A 6,387-nucleotide genomic window follows, 5' to 3' on the forward strand; every position below is an offset into this window, starting at 1 on the left:
TTGAACAAAATCTTTTAACCTTGCATGGTGATATTGGCATTAAGCGTAATATTGTTGATGAGTCCTCCTCTATTCTTTGGCATAAGAGATTGGGACATGTTTCCATTAAGAGAATAAAGAGGTTGGTTAATGATGAAGTCCTTCCAACTCTTGATTTTACCAACTTTGGTACTTGTGTGGACTGCATAAAGGGAAAGCAGACCAACAAGACCAGTAAAGGTGCCAAAAGGAGTGAGGAAATTCTTGGAATCATACACATTGATATTTATGGACCATTTACTCCACCTTGTCTGAATGGTCAGACATATTTTATCTCATTTATTGATGACTTCACACGATACATGTATCTTTACCTTCTGTTTGATAAGGCCGAGGCACTTGATGCCTTTAAAGTTTATAAAGCAGAGGTAGAGAAACAAATAGAAAAGAAAATTAAAATTGTGAGGTCAGACAGGGGTGGAGAATATTATGGGAGGTACACAGAATTGGGACAATTACCAGATCCATTTGCTAAGTTCCATAAGGAAGAAGGCATTATTGCACAATATTCAATACCTGGCACACCACAACAAAATGGTGTTGCTGAAAGAAGGAACCAAACACTTATGGACATGGTAAGGAGCATGCTTAGTTATTCTAATGTGTCTATAAATTTATGGAGTGAAGCTTTGAAAACTGCTGTGTATATCTTAAACAAGGTTCCATCCAAGGTTGTTCCCAAAACACCGTTTGAGTTATGGAAAGGATGGAAGCCAAATTTAAGACACTTACACGTTTGGGGTTGTCCAGTTGAAGTGAGGGTGTATAACCCACATTTAAAGAAATGTGACCCCAGAACAGATAGTGGTTTTTTCATAGGCTATGTGGAAAACTTCAAGGTTTACAGATTTTGTTGTCTTTCAAATTCACTTAGAATTGTTGAAGCCAGAAATGCTAAGTTTATTGAGGAAGTTGACCCTAGTGGGAGTTACCCTCGAAAGATAGAGTGGAAGGAATCACGGGATCCTGATACAACACCCATGAATATAGGTGAATTGGTTGTCTTTCAAGATAATCAACCCGATATTCTTGAAAATCAACAAATTCAAGAACTTTCACCACAAAAGGAACAAGTCAACATAGAGCCTGTAGCTCAAGTCCCAATTGAGACTACAGAATTAAAGAGATCCTCACGAGCTAGAAAGTCAGCAATTTCTGGTGATTATTTTGTATACTCAATGGAGTTTGATTTTGACATCAGACCTAAAGATGATCTTATTTCATTTTCAAATGCCATGAATAGGGATGATTCTAAATTATGGTATGATGCCATGAAGGAAGAGTTGAAATCTATGGCTAAGAATCAAGTTTGGGAAATTGTCGAGTTACCTAAAGGAGTTAAAGCGGTTGGCTGTAAATGGGTCTATAAGACCAAGAAAGACTCAAATGGCAATGTCGAACGATAGAAATCCAGACTAGTAGCTAAAGGTTTCACTCAAAGAGAAGGCATCGATTATCATAATACATTTTCTCCGATTTCTAAGAAGGATTCATTTCTAATTATCAAGGCATTAGTGGCTCATTTTGATTTAGAGCTACATCGAATGGATGTGAAAACGGCATTTTTAAATACGGATCTTGAGGAAGAAGTATACATGAACCAACCTGAAGGTTTTTGTTATGATAAAGATAGTCACTTAGTTTGCAAGCTCAAGAAATCCATATATGGACTAAAACAAGCTTCCTAACAGTGGTATTTAAAGTTCCACAATGTTATTACTTCATATGGTTTTATGGAGAATGTTGTGGACATCTGTATATGCCTTAAGGTTAGTGGGAGCAAATACATTTTTCTAGTTCTATATATGGATGACATTTTACTTGCATCTAATGATTTGGGATTGTTGCATGATACTAAACAATTTCTTTTTCAAAATTTTGAAATGAAGGATATGGGTGAAGCTTCTTATGTCATTGGCATAGAGATTCACAAAGATAGGTCCAAACGGACATTAGGACTATCTCATAAAGCCTACATTGAAAGAGTTTTGAAGAAATTCAAGATGGAAGCAGAGTTTATAGCATGCTTTGAAGCAACCTCACAGGCTATTTGGTTAAGGAATTTTATCACAGGGCTTTGAATTGTGGATTCAATTTCTAGGCCATTAAAGGTTTATTATGATAATTCGGCTGCGATTTTCGTCTCTAACAACAACAAAAGTGGTAGCCGAAACAAGCACATTGACATAAAGTATCTTGTTGTTCGAGACCGTGTTAAGTGAGCATTGAGCATATTAGTACCGATATGACGAGTGCAGATCCCAAGACCAAAGGTCTTTCTGTAAAGGTGTTTTCAAAACACGTTGAGGGCATGACACTGATTGGTTAGCTCAATAATTTTTCTAGTTGTTGTTTTATTTTCACTACAACAAAATGGTTCTTTAATGACAAAATCACTTCGTCTCCAATAGTGAAATTTTCGTCACCAAATTGATCTGTGACGAAATAATTTCGTCACCACATTCGTCATCAATTCGTCGTCACTAAAAGTACCTGAAGACGAAAATTTATTTTGTCACCTATTATTGACATTTGGTGACGAAATATTTCGTCACTAAATGTTAAATATTTTGTCACCTATAACGTTCATTTCGTCATTAACATTAAATAAAATTTTATTATATTTGTTTTGGGTGACAAAATATTTCGTCATTAAAAATAGCGAAAGAATTTTTAGTGACGAAAATATCATCACCAAAACATGGAAAAAAAAATCCTTCAGTGACGAAAACTTTTGTCAACAAATATTTTAATTTAGTGAGGAAATAGTGAATATGTGTGACGAAATTATTTGTTAGGATTAGAAAGTTTTAGTGTCAATTTTTTTTCGTCGCCAATAATAAATAAATTTTAAAAATTGGGAGGGGAGGGTTATATTTGCAATTTATATATTTTTTTTCAATAAACCATACCTGTACATTTTAATAATCTATTAAATAAAATATATAATACAAATCAATATAAAATTAAACTGTTCATTATCATAAAACAACCCAAGCAAAATAAATGTCTCATAGTATCAAGAAATTAATATATAACATCCAAACGATAACATCTATTCTAGTAAAATCAAAAACTACAACACAATCAAAATAATTTGTGCATTTTAATAACCTGCTGAATATAATACCCATTACAAATCATTACAAAAACCTGTTCATTTGGCAATATCAACAACAACCTGTTCTTTTAATCTATTCAATAAAATATCAACAAAAAGATAAGATCCAACACAATATAATCATAACCCACAACCACATAGTCAAAATACATGTTTGGTAATATCAATAAAAAGTACAACTACACTGTGATGGATGTGTCTGGTAATATCAACAAAAAAACTCTTGCTATGCAGGTCACCAAATTCGTTCATCTCCAACCTGCCATTTAAAAAAAAAAAAAAATGACAACAACAACAAAAGGTTAAGGTAACCATTCACTAAATATGTTAATATGCAACCTAGAAGAGAGAAAACAAAAATTTCAAAGTAAATTTGAAACCAAATTTTACTGTGCTTGTTTCGTAAATTTTTACAACTTACATTAGTTCCTCCCAAGGTGTTCATGATATTTCTCGGCCTTTTAACGACTATTTCAAGATTTTACTCCCTCACGGCCTATTTTCAAGGCTAAATGTTTTCCAACCGAGAGTCCTATGATTGTTCTGCAAGTTTTCATAACTTATGTTGATCCCTCCCAAAGTGTTCATGATAGTTTCTGATAATCTCAAGGTATTTGTGATGTTTTTCAGGCCTTTAGATGCATATTTCACTATTTTCCCGGAACCTTGTGCCTAAATGTCAAAAGTAATTTTTTATTCTGCCCTAGTTGAAGAAGAAATGTTCTACTAAATTAACATATAAACATAATATACTAACCAAGAAGCTTGTCCATCAGAATCTGAACTTTCCTCACTCTCCCCTACTAAATTTGTTCATTTTGCTGTGCTATTTGCATGTTCATCAGGTGGAGAACTGTCAGCATTATCCTAAAAGACGGAATAAAGTAGAAATTAACATAGCAAGTTTTAAAATAGGAGAAAACTTTATCACAGTCAATGAAAATATGAATCCAATAATACATGGTTCCACAATAAGGGTTTCATAATTCACTAGCTTAGTTTAACAACCATGGAATAAATGTAAAAATGTCAGTGTTAAACACAAAGTACCTTGGAACATTTAGAAGTGAATTTGAATGAATATATGACACTGGAACTTTTCTAGTGTCAAAAGGCAATAGTGTGCCTTGGTGCTGAATTATCATATATAGAACCAGAGAAGTTATTCTGCCATATGTCGAGTCCAATCAGATTATTTAGCATGGAAAGAGAATCGGGAAGGCTACCTGAGAACCTGTTCCCACCTAAATTGAGATGGGTGAGTTGTCTGCAACTTGCAATCTGATCAAGGTTCCCCCCACCAAGACCGTTGTTACTGAGACCAAGAATAGTAAGAGATGTGGCAATAGATTGAACATTGCAAATAGTGCTAGCATCGAAAGTTCCGGTAAAACCTAAGCCACCAAGGTCGATTTTCTTCACAGAAAGAGCCTGCTCATCACAATATACACCAAACCATGAATCCTTGCAAGGATCAGAGGTCATATTCCAACCTAAAATACTATCAGATGGCCTACTGTTGTTTGAGAGTTTTCTGTAAAAAATCATTAATGAGTTTCTGATTTCTACCATGTTGGATTTCATTGTGTGGAGGAGAGAGAACAAAATCAAGGCTACCCAGATAGAGATTCTATTCATTTTGGATGATGAGAAAAGGATTGATGCAGGTAGGTAAGCAAATATGTTGCAATTTTGAGGAAGTGAGAGTTCTAGTACTATTTGTTCAGAGTGCTTGTGATTGTGGAAGGAGGAGAATATCCCAATGTTCAGATTATGGTGGGGAATTTGTTATTTTGCCAAATGGCGGACTTCACAAGGATAATTTGTACCATAATGACTTTGATTGTCCCTAAGAGTTAAATAATAAGCCATTGGATGTAAGTAATCACTGGAATTAGGGGGCCGGCAATTACAAACAGATGAGATGGGATTGTCATGTCCTCAGCAGTGGTGTTTTTCAAGAATCATGGACTAAGTTTTATGGACTCTTTCAAATTTGTAAAATATTTTGGCAAGTTTCGTCGGACACTTTCACAGTTAAGTAATAGTCTGAGATATGTGTTTGATATTGCCTAAATGTGCATACACCGACCCAAGCTTGTATAACGAGTCTACCACATAACTAAAATGTTATTTTAATGTAAATATTATTTTACACTTCAAAAATAAAGAGGATTTAAGAAATATGAAATCTAGGTGTCTTAGTATATCCTTAACTTGAGAATTAGATAAATATACTTGAACAGATGCCTGCATCAGACACCCCTAGCACCTGAATTCATGTAGCATAAATACATATAGTCTTGAAATCGACCAAACTTCTTCGGTATTTAGATGGAATATTTACAACTGATGATATGACAGGAATTAATCAGATCAAATAGGTTCAAATTTCAGGCGAAGATATACTCAAACCTCACACAACTTCATTGAAGATTCAGATGGATGAAAATTCCACCTAGCTCATGCAATGCATTTTTTATTCTTGTCCTTTGCTTTCTCTCTGTCGCTGCAACTGTTAAAAGCATGAAAGCATTCACATTATAAAGAATTTATTCATTCCAATAGCTATCAGTAATACCTAAATTAATATAACCAAAACACCCATCACTGAAAGACGTATCAGTCCACTTTTAAGGTTAAAAAAAAAAAAGGAGTTTTAAAAACCCAAACATGTGACAGCTCATGACTTAGAAGCTGAAATCAACATAAAAGTTGTAACGTGTCCTGGACTATTCTCAATTGTTAACATGCCACTTATCATCCAATGGGTTGGCTTTTGGATGAGCCCTCATGGACATGATGTCCTGATTTAATTAGTGCAAATTTCAATCGTAAGTCATTCAAAACATAAGAGAATCACTATGGCACCTGGTTTCATATTTTGAATTGAATTAAATACACAGAGTGAAGGCCACAAGGAAAATAATATGATGAGTGAACGAGAGAGAAAGACAGGTACAGATCAACAAAATGCAGATAAACAAACATGTAAATGAACGCATCGAACATTTAGCATTTTTAACATATGAAACACTTCAAAATAAGCGAAATGAAATCAAAATGACTTTTGTGATATAGAACAGAGAAGGGGCTGAGATCTGAGAGATCGAAAATTATAGTTAGGGTTTGAAATTGGGGGAGAGAGGGCAGAGAGAGAGTGAGAGAGATATATAGAGCAAAAATCAAGGGTTGATTTCAACAAAAATCAAGGGCTAGTTTCAACA

At 34.3% G+C, this 6,387-nt stretch overlaps 1 long non-coding RNA gene across 1 annotated transcript; it reads right to left on the bottom strand.

Annotated features, from left to right (window-relative positions):
- Positions 1-3,143: 3,143 nt before the first annotated feature.
- Positions 3,144-5,667, bottom strand: LOC145789813 (uncharacterized). The gene is made up of 2 exons (XR_014328188.1): positions 4,387-5,667; positions 3,144-3,419 (listed from the first exon to the last, which is right to left on the bottom strand). It is a non-coding gene; the product is annotated as an uncharacterized LOC145789813 (long non-coding RNA).
- Between the last annotated feature and the right edge of the window lie 720 nt (positions 5,668-6,387).

The sequence above is a fragment of the Camellia sinensis genome, chromosome 1 (assembly GCF_055761805.1).
Source record: "Camellia sinensis isolate YWXY chromosome 1, ASM5576180v1, whole genome shotgun sequence".
In the NCBI taxonomy this organism is placed as follows: Eukaryota; Viridiplantae; Streptophyta; class Magnoliopsida; order Ericales; family Theaceae; genus Camellia; species Camellia sinensis.